The sequence below is a fragment of the Monodon monoceros genome, unplaced genomic scaffold (assembly GCF_005190385.1).
Source record: "Monodon monoceros isolate NGI ecotype Baffin Bay Population unplaced genomic scaffold, NGI_Narwhal_1 Super_Scaffold_22, whole genome shotgun sequence".
Classification (NCBI taxonomy): domain Eukaryota; kingdom Metazoa; phylum Chordata; class Mammalia; order Artiodactyla; family Monodontidae; genus Monodon; species Monodon monoceros.
Window position 1 is genome coordinate 34,710,730 of NW_021703779.1, and position 17,831 is coordinate 34,728,560.

The following is a 17,831-nucleotide window of genomic DNA, read 5'->3' on the forward strand; positions in this document are numbered from 1 at the left end:
TGTTATGGGGACTCTGAATTCTGTTATATTCCTCCAAAGATTGTTTCTCTTTTTAAGCAGGCAATTAAATTGGTTGGACTTAAACTGCAAACTCTATCTCTTAGGTAGTATCTCAAATCTCAATATAATTATTTTGTCCTTAGCTGGGATACTTTGTGTCTTCCCTGTGTCCGTGGTTCAGGGGTCAGCTGGAGGTTTGGGCAAAGGATACACATAGAATTTAGACTTTCTATTCTCTGGATAACTTCATTCTAGGATTTTTCTCTCACACTCTAGTGACTGTGGGTATGAGTCGCCCTGAACATTTCAGGCTAGAAAAACTGGATTTTCTTTCTTTCTTTCTTTCTTTCTTTTTTTTCTTTTTTTGGCTGTGCTGCAACACACAGCTTGCAGGATTTTAGTTCCCTGACCAGGGATCGAACCTGGGTCATGGCAGTGAAAGCGCCAAGTCCTAACCACTGGACTACCAGGGAATTCCCCAAATGGATTTTCTATGGGAGTTTTAACAGCCCTCTGCAGTGTTGACTACAGCCTAATCTCAGGCTAAGAGCTATAAACAGCAGAAGCTCATTCCATGTTTTCCCTGCTTCCCAAGGCTGATTTCCCCAGTGGAATTTTCTTATTTTTGCTCACTCTCCAGAGCCTTCAGGTAGCTGGGGTTTCTTTGTGTGTGTTTTTTTCCCCCAGAGTTTATAGCTGTTATCTATGGGAAGGTTAGTCCAGTAGGAGCTTACTCAACCATACTGGGAGCAGAGACACCTTTTCTTGATTTTTGAAATGATATGAGTTCAGCCTTTCCTGTGTCTTTCTTTAAAAGAATGCTAATTTACATTGTAGTTCAGAGCCCTTGATTGATTTTTGGGGGTCAGTGACCTTTAATAATGAGACAGTTCTGTAGCCCAATCTAGGGAAAGGTGTTACATCAAGCTTCATTTCAATTTATTCAACAAAATTTATTGTCCTCCTGTTATGAGGAAAACCTTGGGTTGCTTGCTGTAGTTGTCTAGGGACCATCCTTGAATTTTTGTGGGAGGAAGGAAAACCTGACTACCAGAATGATTCTATGCTTAGGAGGAAAGAAAGATCTCCTTATCTTTGAGAAACACTGATTCTGTATCAGGTAATCATTTTACAAATGCTCTCTTGTTTAACCCTCATAACTCTGCCAGGTGGATATTATTGTCCACTTTTTATAGATGAGAGAAGTGAGGCTCAAAGCCTGCACAGCTGGTAATTTTCATAGGCTTTTGATTAAAAAAATGAGTCAATGCTAAAAAAAATTAGGTTGCTCATCATACTGTGTTCTCAAAAATAATATTAATAATGATAATAAAAATAACAGCATCCAAGTGCTACTTTTGCTCTTAGCAAAAAGGGATTATGACTCAGTACGGCCCCTGATTTTTGACTGACAAGGTTCCATAAATGCTAAGTATAGTTTTCTATTAAGATTGAAACCTATGAGAAAAAAGCCATGGGCTGACCCATCTTCAAAGTGTCCATTTAAGATTATTTTTTGTCAGCCAATTGGCTGGCGGGCTGTGTTAGACAATGGATAGATATTGTATTCTGTCTGAAACGATAGAATTGGAGTAAAAAAAGAGCGATTCTGCATTTACTTGGCTTGTCTACTGCCCGGGAGCCCAAGCTGCAGAGAACATTTATTTCATTTTAACAAATGGATGGCACCTCCCTGTTTTAGGCTGGAAGAAAACCTCTGTTCTGGCCTCACTGTGATGAGGAACATTGGTGATGGAATATCCAGTGTGAGCCATTGTCCCCACGCTGGGCAAAAATAAACATTCTGGGGAAATTCTAAGGGAATGTGTTTAGTTAATGGTAGGTTTATCTAATACGGGATTTTTAGAAAATATTGACTGCCTCATGTTTTACAAAGGGAACTTGCAGACAACAGAAAGTGAGCTCCCTATTGAATTGAATAGTGTCTCCATTAAGAGATGAGAATACAAGAAGAGATGTGTAAAGCACAGTTGAAAGAAGGAAGTAATAAACCTGACTTAGACAACAGACAGCAGCCTCAGCCTGGGCAGTTGGAGATACTGGGAAAGCATTGGTTTTCAATTTCCAACCCACTTAGTCATGGAAGCACTGTGGCCTGTAGGGTCGCATTTCTCTGCCAAGTTCTGCAGCTCACTTTGCGGTTAGTCATTTGAGCTTGGGGAAGTCATTTCACCCCTCTGAGTGTCAGTTTCCCCACCTATAAAGCAAAGCAGCTGGATTATGTTATCTTTTAGATCCCTTCCAGTTTTAACTTTTAAGTAACCAACAATCTTTCTCTACTTTCATACCCAGGTTTTTTGTTTTGTTTTGTTTTGTTTTGTTTTTGTTTTTTGTTTTGCGGTACGTGGGCCTCTCACTGCTGTGGCCTCTCCCGTTGCGGAGCACAGGCTCCGGACGCGCAGGCTCAGCGGCCATGGCTCACGGGCCCAGCCGCTCTGCGGCATGTGGGATCCTCCCAGACCGGGGCACGAACCCGTGTCCCCTGCATCGGCAGGCGGACTCTCAAGCACTGCGCCACCAGGGAAGCCCTTATACCCAGGTTTTTTTCTCACTCTATCCAAGAGTCAAGAATTCTACATGTGGGAAAGCAAAATGGCATCAGAGTAGATGAATGAGTCAAAACTTTTGAATTAGAATGGAAGCAAAATAAAAGCAGGAAAAATACATCTTTCTCACCTGAACTAGAAAATAGATGGCAGGTGATAAATGAATAGACTTTGGACTACTCTCTGACTGTAAACTTTCCTAAACTTTTATGTGAAACTAACAGTTCACTTTAAATATCTATGAGTTCTAACAGAGAAGAGCAGGCAGCTCAGATAATGAAGGTCAGAAACTAATGCCCAAATCCCACTGCTTTAGAATGTGCTCAAAGACAGCATCAAATACATGAAGAGGAACAAACACATTTGTCCCACCCATGACCCTGTCAGTAGCAGGCTTGTCCAGTGGTGGACATGGCTGGAATCCAAAGGTCAAATAGACCCAGAGGGAAGGACACACAATTTGGGGAGGTCCCAGTGTGACCTTGATGGAATAGATAGAATAAGCAGTTCAGGCTTAAAAGCCTGAGATCATGGATTGCTTTTGAACCATTATAGCTTTGAGATGCTTTGGTGGTAAAGGCACTGGTGGTACCATAGCAAAGAGGCAAGGTTGTTTGCTTCCTGAGGAAATGGTATTTCTCAGAGCATTCCTAGAAGCCAAACCTATCCTGTCTCAGTTTTTTGGTTTTCTAAGGGACAGACAAATCCTCCTTCCAGCTGTATAGAGAGAGTGAATGAATCAAACACCACTGACTGAAAGAAACCAAACAGACATGAAAGAAGAAGGAAAAAGAGAGGGCAGCAAACCCTAGTAATTATATCACTGGTCAGATCTGGAGTTATTGGCAGAAGCATTCTCTTCAATATGCATGTCTTATTTTTGCTTGTCCCAAAAGCAGACCTTGAGATGAAGACTTGGATGCAGATCCCACGAAGCTCAAATGAGGGAGTGGGAAAAGTGAGACAGGAAAAAGAGCCCAGTGAAAGATACATTAAGGTGTGGGTTATCCTTGTGGGCAACTGGAGCTCAAATCCCTAGGAACTCTCTGAGAAACTGTGTAGAAACCTGTGTCAGTTTCCTAAGGCTGCTGTAATAAATAATCGCAAACTTTGTGGGTTAAAACAACGAGACTTATTCTCTCATAGTTCTGGAGACCACAAGTCTGAAATCAAGGTATCAGCAGGATCGGTTCCTTCTTGAGTCTCTGAGGAAGAATCTGTTCCCTGAGTCCCTCCTAGCTCCTGGTGGTTTGCCAGCACTCCTTGGCTTGTAGATGCATCACTCCAATTTCTGCCTCTGTCTTCATGTCACCTTCTCTGTCTTCTCATTTCTTCCTTTGTAAGGTACTTGTCATTAGATTTAAGACCCACACTAATCCAGGATGATTTCATCTCAAAATCCTTAACCATTTCTGCAAAGACCCTTTTTCCAACTAAGGACACACTCACAGGTTCCACTTGGACATCTCTTTTGGGGGGTGGCCACCATTCACCTTATTACGGGGTACCTTAGAATTATCCCACTGAGGAAGCTGGAATATGTAGTCCACTGACTCTGATCTCCTATTGGTTAGATATTGCCCCTATGGAAAAAAAAGAGAAAGAAACCAAAAAACGTTTAAGACTCTGTGCTTCCAATGCAGGGGGTGTGGGTTCAATTCCTGGTCAGGGAATGAAGGTCCCACATGCCGTGTGGTGTGGCAAAAAAAAAAAAAAGCGCCTATGAGGGCGTCAAATCTCCTGCCCTTCTGGGCTGTCTTTGCTTAGGGCTGAGAAGTCTCCTTTGATGCTACTGAAATTCCCAAGACAGAGAAGCAGAGAGAGGCAGGTGCTTGAGGTGGGAAGCAACAAGAACACATGGGAACTGACAAGCCCAGTTGCAGGGGACCTGAGAAGTGAACCAGGGGGATGTGAGGCATCAGTAGTGACCGCTACAAGGCCAAACGAAACAAATACCCTGGATGAGGTGACTGCCAGGTCAGTTGGTGTGAATGGATGCAGACGATGTGGGAAGGCTGGGCAGGGCTGGAGAGAGCAGCACGAGACTAAGATCCCAGCACAACAGCAGGACTTGTGCAGACTCAAGCATGCCATCCCTATGAGTCCCTGAGCAGTACTAGGCCCCCAGGAAGTGCTGGAATGTTTACTTGAGGAACTGCCCAGCTTCCCTGGAAAAGCCATCCAAAGGCTCAGGTGGTGTCCATTAGGTCCTGCAGCCTTGCCTTACTTCAAGAACTTTTTAGGTGGGTCTCAGCAAGGACTTCAGAAGTTGGCCAAATCCTTAGGGTTTGGGAAGGTGTTTCCTGAACATCTGTCACTGGTGAAGACCCCAACCATTTGAAGGCACAGAGACAGACTCCATCCCTGGAGAGAACAGGGAATAGCAAAAGGCAGACAGGATGCTCAGGTCCCAAACTGATAACTCTGGCTTTAGGATAGGGCTTTGTTCTGGGTGAAGGGAGAAGAAACAGGAAAATAACTAACCAAAAATAAGGGTGGGGCCCTGGGTAGAATTTGAATCCTGCTGGCTAATTCAAGTGCCTGGAAGAGGAAGGAAGAGTCAGCACGATGACCCAGAGGTTTCACAAGGTCTGGGGCTAATCTGGGCCCCAGGTCTGCCCTCTGCCATGTAGGCCACAGGCCTGAGTTAGGATCCTGGCACCTAGACAGGACAGCATTGGTGTCATCAGGCTAGGTGGCCAGGTCAGGGATTATTAGAAGTTTCCCCTCATTTTTTGCCTACCTGAATTCTGTCTGAATCCCGAGCCCTTAAAGCGGGTGGCATTTTCTCACCACCCTGCCGCACCGAACCTTCACGAATCCTTGGGGCTGGGGAAGGGATAAATATTTTCCTACTCCTTACTGCTACTTCTAGGTTATTTTGTCCCTCCCTCTTCCCTTAACCACCCCGACTCTTGGAAGCAATCGTAGACCACATTCCCCATTGCTTCTCTGTGCTAGTTCAGGTCCTCTGAGAAGCTAACACCAAGACAAGATTAGATGTATGAGAGATTTATTGGAGGAACCAACTTGGAGGGAAAAAATGGAGAGAGGGCTGGAGGAGCCAGAGCATGCGGGTCTAACCCTGCAAAAAAAAGGAAGGTTGGGTAGGAAAAGCCTTCGATTTTATTGCATGCCTGAAAACGTTTTGGTGAAGCTGATGGGGAACTCTGGAGCCAAAGCTGCATCTCCCAGGAGTGTTTCTGCTTTCTTACCCCTGCAGTGCTCACTTTCTGGCTGGGAGCAGCCAGTGAGAGGCGGAGCTTCAGCAGGGTGATGGATTTCAGAGCACAGCAGCTGGGGCCATAGGTCAGTGGCACTGGCCACAGTCAGAGGTCTGAGAGGGGCATTCTCATGGCCGCTGCAGTCTCCTCGTTGTAGTCACCTTCTGTCCTCTGACCAGACACACCCCACCTTCACCCCACACTTTCACTGAAGACTTTACCACCAAGGTCAGTGTCTTACTTTCCACCGCTACGACTTTAATTCTTGGTCATTTCAACATACACATGGGGAGTCCTTCCAACATTCTGGCCTCTCATTTCCTTGACACCCTCACTTCCTGTGGTCTTCACCACCTTCATCAATGAGCCATTGCCAAGGTCTCATTACCAAGGATTGCTCCGTTCCCTAACGTTCGTTTCAAGCCTCCCACGTTCCTACCTCATATCATCCCCTCTCACTCTCTCTAGCGTTGTGACTTCAACCAACCTTGGGCCCCCTTAGGTCCCCCAGTCCTGTTACTGTGCCAACTTTTCACCACCCATTACCCCCTTCATTTCCTCCATCTCCACCTTTTTTGTTAGAGTCCACAGTCTTCACCGTACGTACCACTCCTCGTACACAGTGTCAACTCCTTGTACATTCTCTCAACTCCATCATTTTGCTTGCCTTTGCTAAGCCAGCTCAGCCTTGTTTAATTCCAGCTGCCATCTTCCAGCCCAGCTCCTAAAGAGCTGAAGGTGGCTGGCGAAAAACACTCAACCATTGCTGACTGGTCTGACTTGAAGTTTACCACGGCAGACCTCAAGTGCGGCTTCAGTGCAGGGCAATCGTACCCCATTTCCCCAATCAATTTGCTCTCCCCTTGCCCTGAGATGACTATTTCATGCTTTCTCATCTTTCCTCAAAACCCCAGAAATTCCACCCCCCATCCTCCTTCTCAGCTGGTGACCTTGTTTCTTAGTACCCCGAGAGAGAAGCAATCAGGAGAGAACTTTCCTACTGCCCGCACCATATCTGTCTGCCTTCCTGCATTTGTACTCACGATTCTGACTTTTTCCCCCGATACACGGACAAACTGTGTTCTTCTACCCAAGGCCAACACCTCCACGTGTGAACTGGATCCCATCCCCTGTTGCTCAGTCAAGGTTTTGCTCCTGCAATTATGTCATCTCTCTCTCTTCCATATTTCTCTCCCTCCTGAATCATTTCCATCAGCGTAAAAACACCTGCTATCAAAAATAAATAAATAAATAAATAAATAAGACCTCCCTGATGCACACACCTTTCCAACTACCACTCGTTTCTCCCCTCCCCTTTATACTACAACTCCTTTACAAAGTTGTCTATACTTGCCATCTTCGCTTCCTCTCCTCCCATGACTCTTTTTTTTTTTTTTTTTTGCGGTACGCGGGCCTCCCACCGCTGCGGCCTCTCCCGTTGCGGAGCACAGGCTCCGGACGCGCAGGCTCAGCGGCCATGGCTCACGGGCCCAGCCGCTCTGCGGCATGTGGGATCTTCCCGGACCGGGGCACGAACCCGTGTCCCCTGCATCGGCAGGCGGACTCTCAACCACTGCGCCACCAGGGATGCCCCTCCCATGACTCTTGAACCCCCTCTAGTCTGGTGTCAAGGAAATGAGAACCATTTTTCCAGCCCCACTGTTTGATCTGCAGCAAACATTTCACAGTGTCAGCCTACTTTCCTGCCTCTGATACTCTTCTCGCAGTAGGTCATCCCGTCCTCAGGAGGCTCCTCCTGGGTAGGGAACCCCCAGATTCTAGCACCTGCTTGGTCTGGGGCTGGGTTGACCCAGGCTCGTCTCCTCCCAGGACCCTTTGGTAGGGCACCCAGGGTGTGTATAGATGTATGAACTTGATGGAACACCACTTAGACTCACATGGAGAAGCCATTCTGAGTCCCCATCTTACCCTGGACATTCCTGTGCTCACAGTTTTCACACTCCGCCCTTCACTCCAGCAGTAAAGAAAAACGGGTCCCTCTGAGGGCCCCTCTGTGTTCACAGTTCCAGGACCTACCCACCACCCCATGGCCAAAGATGAACATCTGTTCTGCCTGGACCTGGGTGTGGTACACGCTTTTACACGCCCCAACTTCACTTCTCTTTTAGAAAACATGCGAGCTCTCCTTTGCGGGTCTTCCCAGGCATGGGAAGTGGAGAGACAAGTACATGAGAAATAGCAAAGCAACAGATTTAATAAATGTTTGTTAATCAACTCCTCCATGTTAGGCGCATGTTCACAGCAGTGAGTGAAACAAGCGAATTCCCATCCATATGGATATTGCATCAAATGTTTATCTATCTACCTATCATCTGTCTCTCTAGCAATCATATATCTATCTGTCTGTCTGTCGAAGCCAATAATATAATTTTCTCACAAAGAGCAGTACAAGCTAAGTGAAGGAAAACATGTTCTATGATCGGGTGCCCTCCCTTCAGACCCCAAACCAGCTTTCACACTTGCTTGTCTATTGTACTCCCTCAGTAGAAACAGCCCATTTGTCCATGAGCTCAAGCGGGTCACGATTTCCAGTTCTATGCATTCTTGCATCTACAACAATAGCCACCTTGTGAGCTATAGGGCCATTGCAATTAGCTCCACATCATCATTAAAGAATTTCTGGCTCAGAGACGTTAAGCAAGTTTCCTGAGGTCAGTCAGGACCTCAGTCATTGAGCTGATAGTTGAAGACCAGGATTCTAAATTCACATTGGATGGTTTTGCAGGTCTTATAGGCCATAAAGATTCTTACTTTCCCAGTACCTCGTAAAACATAATAGGCGTATCTAAGGTTTGTTTCTGTAGCTGTATTACCTGCACAGAAGTACTTGTTGGCCTTGTGCTGACCACAGGGAGTAGTAAAGTCCACACTTACCTGTTTTCCTTCTTCTTGAACTCAAAATAGTGCCTGAGTAAAGATGGCCACACCGCATTTACACGTATCCCAAGCAGTAGGAGATAAGGTATGCAGTGTTGTTCTTTAGTTCTTTACTAAGTAGTCATCCAGATTATTTTATTTCCAATTTATAATCATGCTTGTTTTTGCTATTCAAGAATGAAACTATGGTAGTATTTACTGAGAAACTCTTGATAAGTGTTATTCTAAGCATCGCACAGATACTACAGTTCATACTTTGTTTTTAATCATGTTAGTTTCAGGTATGTAATTCTGAGGTATATATTATGTGTATTACCAATCTGTAGCCCCTACACAATTCTGTTCTCCGATAGATAAATATCTTTATTCTTCAGGATCCCCCAACACTTGATGAAGAAACATTAAGTCAAAGCATGTAGCCTCTAGGGGGAGCTCAAGACTTCTCTCTCTCTTCCGTCTATCTTCTGGGAAGGATGAGGACTGTAGAGATGCGTGAGTGGGTGAGATGGGTGAAGGCAAGGACATTATTGGGCCCAAGTGTGGGCAGGTAGCCTTTGACTGTGCCTTGCCTGGAGGTTAGGGGGCATTGTATGTGCATAATGAGGGTCTTTTGACCTTCCCTCGGGATGCAACCTTTTGAAAATTCTCGCATATGGCTGACATCATAAAAGGGGCCCTTTCCACACCCAAGGAACCACGGCAGGAAATGGACGGGGCAGAGGAAAGGATGACACATGGACATGTGTTAGTCTGGGCTGTAATCTAGGGAAGCAATGGAGTCCTATGACTTACCACGACCCAGCCCCGCTCTCTACATCCAGGGGTTCAACACAGGGCTGAATGGGGGTTGAGGGTCAAAGCCATATGGCATCAAGCAGAGAGACTTTGCCTGGAAGTCTCTCCACTGAGCTCTTAGGGGAGCCTAGTAGGGCCGTCCGTGGCCACAGTGGGCTAATGTTTGTGGACTTGACAACCAGGAGACCTGACTCACCCCTTCATTAGTAACACAAGTAACCCGAACCAACACAGCAATTCAACTCACAGTGTAGAAAATGTGCCCGGAGGGAAAAAAAAATGACATAAACATAAATACAATACTGTGTATTTATGCAAATGAGTTATAAAAAGTATATATTGAGTAAGGTTGCAAGTAATGTATTACCTAGCAAAATAGAACTCTATATATGTATATATATATATATATACTTGAACCAAAATGAATGCACGTGTCATGGAATCCAGTCCATGGCCTGGAGCTCAAAGGGCTGGGACTCATGATCATTTACTGAATCGAATCTGCCAATTCAGTGGATCTTCAGGGATGGGAAGTTCACTTAGTGGGAAGAAGGACGTTCCAGGGGAAAGAAGCAGAAATCCTTTAGCTTCTCTGGACCCCTGTCTTAGTCTGAATTCCCTCCAAACAGATGCTGAGTGGAGGACTTGGGTGTAGGTCATTTATTTGTGAGGTGGTGTCAAGAAGCACAAGTGAGGGGATGCGGAGAGTGGTAAAGGCAAGGGTGGGAAGTTAATAGATGTGAGTTCATGAGCAGATTACCACTCAGGGCAACTAGGGTTCGACCCTGTGGTGGGCCACGCGAGATGACACATGGTTCACATCTCGGAATCTCCTCCCTGGAGGACGGGAAGGCTGGGGCACTGATGCACCAACTCCCACCTCCCACTATCGAGGGTTCTCCCCTTGGGCATCAACTTACCTGCCCTTCTGGATTGGTTGTGCCCATGATATGAGTTTGCTCAGTACTCTTGAGGTGGGAAGCTGTTAGTGTGCCCAAGATTGTCCAAGACTTCAGGAACATGGGCTGGGGCATCAACACCATGCTCATATCAAGACTGAGACTAGTTAGTCTAGGTGACCTCCAGAGCTCCTCCCAGCTATTATATTCAATGATTCTCTGATGTATGGAGTTGCCTGCACCATGGGTTTTCTACCCTAGGTGATGGGGAGTTGCCCATCTCTAGAAGTAACCAAGCAGACACTTGATAAGCACTTGGAGAGAATGTTGTAGCGTCAGATATGCGATTGGAATGAGGAACTTTTAACACACTTACTGTCTAAGGCTGAGTTCCTGGGAAACAGACCCTGCGATGAGGATTCAGGTGTGAGTGATTCCTTAAGGAAATGCTCCCTGGGGAGGGCAGGAAGGGAGTGGGAGAAGCAGGATGAGAGGGGAAGGAAGCCAAGCAAGGGTTCCATGTTGGGGAAGGTCCCAGCCTCAGCCTGATCCCACGGGGGAGCTCTGCAGTATGTGCTACACCTCAGATTCTGTGGGACTCTGAGCAAGGGAGCTGGGTTTTCATATTCCCTCACCCATCAGTCATTAGCTAAGGGCCATCCCAGGAGGACGTAAAGTTCTAGGCATATTTAGCTCTCCATGCGTACGGGCAGAGTAGTTGCAGTGGCCTGAGGACAGTCGTCTGAGGAGAGCAGGTGTAGGCAGCCAGGAGCAAAGGCACAGTGAAGCCAGAGGGGTGTCCAGAGACAACAGTACGAGGAATCCAAGGGGGCACTGTCACTGTCTGCTACAGTTACTAAGAGGATGGCAGTCATACTCGTGTGTGGGTTTTCTCTGTTTTGCTACAGGTTTACAAGGTCTGGTGGGCAAAGCCTTGGCCCCAGGGCTCCAAAAGTCCCGTCTTTGGCCTACTCTGATGCTGCAGATAGCCGCCATGCAGGAGACTTAGCATTTCAGAGCTTGAACTTCCAGAATCCCATGTTGCTGAAGAGGGCAGCCCGGGGACTTTTTTTTTCTTGTAGACTGGAAATAAGAGTTTATAAGGTACAGAAAGAATGACCCCAAGCCCTCATGCAAACTATGTGGAATCTCTTCAGTCTGAAGTAGATTTGGGACTAAAGACAGTACAAATATTTCTGAAATAAAGGGATAAATCTAGCTATACAGAGATGCAGCATGATGCTGTCATAAAAAATCCACTTTTGTCCATGCCACAGCCCTGAACCTCCTGTGCAGTCGATCAGAGACCCTGATAAATCTGGGCTGCTAGAAATGCCAACCAGCTCATATGTTTTCAGTGAGCGATGACAGGGAGCCAAATTGCTTTAGTCCGATTAGGGAAGGGCCTCTGACTGTAAAATATACTGTGTGAAAAAAAATATTGAGTTTTAGTTCGCTGACACATCAATTTAAGAGAGTTATGGCTCTCACACGGAGGCCAAGCAGGTATCTCCCCACATGTATGTGCAATAAAAATTAATTGTGGTCTTTTATACAGGGCACTGTTCTCACTTGTGGGATCAGAGGGTGACCTGAGCGTCACCTCCAGTGGCAAGCTGCAACACTGGAGGTGGTGGTTCTTTTCCCGGAAGCCACAGAGGGAAACAAACGCCAAAAACCACGTACAAGTTTCACGTGTAACATTCTGAATTTTAAAAAGATATGCAGCCATGTCATGTCCATATTTTTTCTGAAAGTATATATATGTTTGATGGGTATAATATGTGTATATCTATCAGGGTTAGGACAAGAAAACAGAAACTTCAGCACGTCTTTCAAATGAATTCAGGGAGCTGGTTATAGGAAATGGAAGAGTGAAAAAACCAAACAGAATGATCATTCAGCCCAGGGGTTAGCAACAGCAGGAAGTGGCTACCACTTCGAGGGCTCAGGGGACACAAGGAAGAGGGGGTTTTATGGAGACCAGGAGCAGAGGCCATCCAGGGAACCTTGAACCATAGTGGAAGCATCCCAGGGAGCTGTAGCCACAGAGGGAGGAGCTGGGTTATCTCTGCTGCCAGAGGTGCTACAGGAAGCGGAGAATGAGGGGGTAAAATACCCTGGCTTCTCCCTTCCTCCTGCCCCTAGTGACTCTCAATGGCCAAACTGAGCTGGAAGCCGGAGGGCAAGGGAGTCTGGGAAATGTAGTTCCCTGTGATACAAAACACAACTGGGGAGCGGTGAGGAAGGGCAGTTGATAGGCATGCTATACATGTAAATCTCCTTTTGTTGCTTTGGATCCCAGTTTGACAAACCTGTAAGACTCTGCTGACTGTGCGATTTGGAGAGAAGGGAGTAGGCCTGATGTTCAATTGACTGTGGCGTCTTCAGCTTGGGAATGTCTTGTACCTGGTTGGCATTGCACAGTGGCAGGGCCCTTCAGAACGGGCCTCCAAGTGGTGGACAGACATGTCACACATCACAGGGTGATATTTTAGAAGTGCTTCCTAGCAGACCTCCCTTCCTTGTGAGTCAATCCCTTTGACTACACCCTGTTCATTGTTGATGCCAAGATGAGCTCCACCTAGAACAAATAATTCCACATCTTCTTCTGAGAGCAGGTGGCAAGGTAGAGAGAAGGGAGTCAGGAAGAGCTGGACAAAGCAGTGAGATGCCAGGGCCTGGCTTCCCAGTGGGCAGGGAGAGAGTGAGACCCCAAATATAGTGGAATAAGGAAGCCAAAAATAGAGGACTTTTGCTTCACTTCTTATTGTCCTCTGGGAGGAGGCCACCTCACTGGGGGCCCTGCATCATCATGGGGATGTCACAGCAGAAGACAAAGCTGTCACGTGAGTAGGCAGAAAGGTGGCTTTGGAGCCATCTCAGCTCCTGTGTGGTGTGGCAGGGATTCGGAAGTTCCCAATTCATCCAGTGTGGTCACAGAGTGTAGCAGGGTTGAGGGCAGTAGCCATACGTTGGGCCTCCATGGGTGACAAGGTGACCCTCACAGTAGTGGCTCAGGAGTGGAGGAAGAAAAAACCAGAGGCAGATGAAGGGTGTAGCTGAGGGCTGAGAGGGTCTGTGGCAGCAGTGAGAAAACAGTGAGGTCAAGAGAGCCAGGCCAGGGGACTGCACACCCTGGCCAAGCCAGAAGACCAAACAAGAGTTTTACCACCACCGACTTTAGCAGAAAATGTCAGTCATGGTGCCTCACAGGGACACAGATGTCCCCTCACAACGGGGAGCAGAAATCTTTCCCAGGAAGCACTTCAGCTTCCAGGGAGTTTGGGTTCTCAGCCCGGAGTGCAGAAGCAAGACTAGTGAAATAAGAAAGCACTCTGACTCCACCCAAAAGGGAACACCATGTGGTCTCAGCCTGGATTCTAATTCTCTGGTCCTGCCGGCAGTGGAATGCTGGCGAGTGGGGAAAGCACATTTCGGCGTCAAACAGACTTGGCTTGGTTTCCGGCTCTACCAGTATCTGGCTGTGGATTTCCTGGACAAGTTCCTTAACTTCTCCCAGCTCAGATTCATCTTTTATGAAATGCAGATGCCCATCCCTACCCACCAGTGCTGTTGGGAAAAGTAGAGCTAATCTATGTAACTCTCAATATTGTACTGAAGCAGAATGAGGTTCCAGTCATGGGTAGTTATTAGTATCAGAAATAGTCATAATGAATATAGCCTGTGTGGTGGAGATTGATTGGTTGTTGACCAGATTGTTTTATTTCTCTTCCAGTTTGGTGTGACCATGGGACTGAGTTTAAGTCAAGGGGATGGGAGTATAAGTACACAACCTTTGGGCCTGGCTCAGAAGACCTCCCATGCACTCATCCATGCTCTTTCTTCCCTTGCTTCTTGACCACTTGAAGGGATGAAGTGAAGGGTCTGAGGCCCTCAGAGGTGGCAGAGCTACAATATGGAAGGACCCTGGGTCCTTGAGTCACTGCTTGTGGGAGAGCTACCTGGCCAGGAACACTCACACTGCACTGCTCCATGGGTGAGAAACACACTTTATTTTTGTAAGGCGCTGAAATCGTGGGATTGTTTGTTAAGGCAACTAACCTGACTAAGACAGCCTATGTCTTCCCTCAGCTTTCCCCTCCTCTACCTACCTTACAGAGTTATTATGAAAATAAATATGAAAACGCAAGTGAAAGTGTTTTAAAAGCCTGAAAGCACTCTAAAAAATGTGAAGTTCTGTTACGGATGATATCATTTTCTCCAAGCCTTCAAACCTTACCCGTGGTCCTTACTCTTACTCCTGGTAGTGCTATGGCATTATTTGGAGTTCTGGGTGCCCTTGTATTATACCTCCTTGAGAGGCAGATGCATCCCCCTTGGGAGGAAGGCAAGAATGTGGGATGGGAAAGAGGGGTACTATCTCCCTCCAAGACAGTCTGGCAGGAGTCTCAGAGTTTCCCTTCCCCAGTCTTCTGACCTGAACTGTCAGTCACTGGCATCCTCTGGTCCTCTGGCACTGGAAGTGTCTGCCAATGGGGACATTTCTGGGGATCCAGGCCTGGTCGAGAGCAGAAACCATTCCTGCCGAGGGGAAGTGGCACTTGGCAGTGCCCGCCCTGCCCTGTCACCTGCAGCAGCAACTCATAGTTGATGGCGCCAGTGGCCTACGTGGTGACTTAAGGACACCCAGAAGGGACCCCACTATTGTCTTTCTAAAAATGTCTTGCCTGGCCTATCCTCTTGAGGTCTGCTCTATGAATATGGAAACAGCCTTGCGGGGCTGGGAAGTGAAGCAATAAGCTAATGTTATGCACTACCATTGTAGAATGAAATGGTGGCTCAGATCTTTCCCTCCGTGACAAGCAGCTGGGGGTTTAGAAGGTGCCGAGGAAGGAGAGTCATTTTGGAGCAGAAGTCACTGACCTGAAAGGTGGGACCGGGTAGGCTACTACAGTAAGGACCCAAGAACGTGAGGAAGAGGTTTCCAAGGAAGGAGACAGGAAGAAAGGAAGGAGCTGTGGGAAAGAGTGAAGCCCAACTAGGCCTGCTTGCCCCAGATCAGCCTTAACTGCATCAACCCACCTCCAATTGCAATTTTAATAAAAAGAACAAATACCTAATGTTTTCTATGCGGCAGGCACACATAGAAAGTGCTTTATGTCCTGAAAACAATCTTTGGGGGGTAAGTACCATTATCATCTCTTCAAAGGAGCACCACCGATTGCCCAAGATCGTGTAGCCAGTAAGTGGCCAAGCTGGGATTTGAACCCAGGAAGACTAGCTATGGAGGCAGGTCCCTTAACCACTAAATAATATTCCTCCTCAACTTAATAGAATTGGATCTAACAAACACTTTCAGGGGAATTTTGTATGAAGCACTAAGGAAGTTGGAAAGATGGATGAGAGGTACCATCTTTACTCTTCCTCAAGGAATTTCTACTATAATGAAGACCAGCCAGGCACACACTATGAGGGGTTTGGGAACAGCAACTCAGGGCAGTCGAGGCAGACAAGTAACATCCATGAAAGTGGTTCCCAGAAAGAGAGGCTGCAGACATCTGGCTCAGGTTGGGGACAGGATTCCCGTTGTATATGAGCAAAAACAAGGAAGACCCAAAGCCTTGAGGGGATAAGGGTGAGAACCCGGGATAGGATGAGTTATTGACGTTAGAATTCAGATCGAGACTAAAGCTGTAATGCACTGCATCAGTTAGGAGTGATTGTTTAGTGGCAGCTAAGAGAAAATCTCACATTGCCTTGGTTTTCTTTTGTTGACCCCCTCTGCCTCCCTGAATCCCTACAGCTGGGCTCATCAAACTTCCCAACTGCGTATTCGGCACTGTCCTGGGTCCTCGAACAATCTATTGCGGCAGGACGCTTTCGATCACCCTTCGCTTCTATGCCTCCATTAGGCAGGCCCTGACCTGGAGCCCATCTCCCCCACACAACATGCTGACCAGGAAACAGGGACTCTCCTGGTCTCCATCTCTAGTTGGGCATCTGGTGGAAGCTTGCCTCCCTCTCTCTGCAGTCCATCTTTCTGAGCTCCCAAACCCCAGCCCAGTTTGTAAGATTGTATGGGGCCAACACTCTTAGTGGTCTGCTTAACACGCATCCCCCTTTCTTCCTTGCTAACAGAAATTCAATTTTGTTTGGGAGCAATACGTAATCCCCAGGCACTGGATCATGATTTGTCTAAGCTAATTATGACAATTTTCTTCTCTATTTCCCCAGATTCCGGGGAAGCCAGGGATATCACATGACCCAATTCATCTGGTCAGTAAGACTCTGTGTGTGAGTGTGTGTCTGGGTGTGTGCATGCAGTGGTCGGGGGATATACTCTGGGAAACGTTGTCTTCCTGAAAAAACGAACAGACAAGGTTGCATGGCCCTCCCCCCCGCTGTCTCCTTGTCTTAAATTTAGGCTTGATGTCTGTGGTTCCCCCCACTACCCCAGTTCGTAGTTTCTGACCTAGGTATTTGGACTTGAGCAAAACTGAGCCATCAATTTGCCTTCCAGCCTGCTCATTCTGAAGGTTCACAGTTCCTGATTTCACCAGCATGTATCAGTCACCCAGGCAAAAGCCAAGGGCCAGGTTTTCTTCCTGGCTCTTCCTCGCTACCACTCCCTGCCAACCCCCATCCTATCAGTCACCAAGTCTTATTCATTTGACCTCTTGACTGTCTCTTGAATCAGTTTCCTCTCCATCACCACTGCCACTGCCTTAGTTCAGACCTTCATCCCGCCTCACCTTGACCTCTGCCGTGGTCTGTTAATTGCTCTCTTCCTTCCCTTTGAACTCTCCAATCAGACCTCCAAAAGTGAGTTTCATTTCTAAAATGCAAATCTGATCAGGTCGTTTCTCTGCATAAAATTCTTCCATTACTGCCCCGAGCTTTAGCTTAGGCCCCTGGAGGTGTAACTTTTAACAGGCCCTTTGGGATGTGGTTCTTACCTACTTACTTTTCCTACTATCCTCAAAGGTATCCTTCCATCCAAGTTTATCAGATGCAGTGTACCCTTGGAACCATCTTTCTCATGATGTTCCCTCTCCCTGGATTTGTCCTTCCCTCTGATCCTCTTTGGTCAATCCTATTGGACGTTTAAAACTCAGGTCAATTCGTCACTCCTCCCTTTCCCAGGAAGTTTTCCTCAACTCTCCTTCTCTCCTGTCTACTTTGACGTCCTCTTCTCTGTTCCTATACCTTCAATATTACCTTACACATTGATCTGTAATTTCCAGCTGTTTTTTTCTAGTTAATGCTTATGTAGATTGACTTGTCTGTTTACCAGGGTCACTTCTTGTCATTGCTTTTTGCATCCTATCACTTCCTTCTGGGTTTAATTTCTGAGTTCTTTTTCTGAAGTAAATCCTTAGTAATTCTTTCAGCTAAAATCATAGGTGTAAATTCTCTCACTTTGTTTTTAAATTTCTATATCGATTTCACCCTCACTTCTTTTTTACTTTTTGTTATGGAAAATT

General features: G+C 46.7%; 1 non-coding gene across 1 annotated transcript; it reads right to left on the bottom strand.

Moving 5' to 3' along the window:
• Positions 1-401: 401 nt before the first annotated feature.
• On the bottom strand, positions 402-473 carry TRNAE-UUC. Its single transcript has one exon. It is a non-coding gene; the product is annotated as a tRNA-Glu (tRNA).
• Between the last annotated feature and the right edge of the window lie 17,358 nt (positions 474-17,831).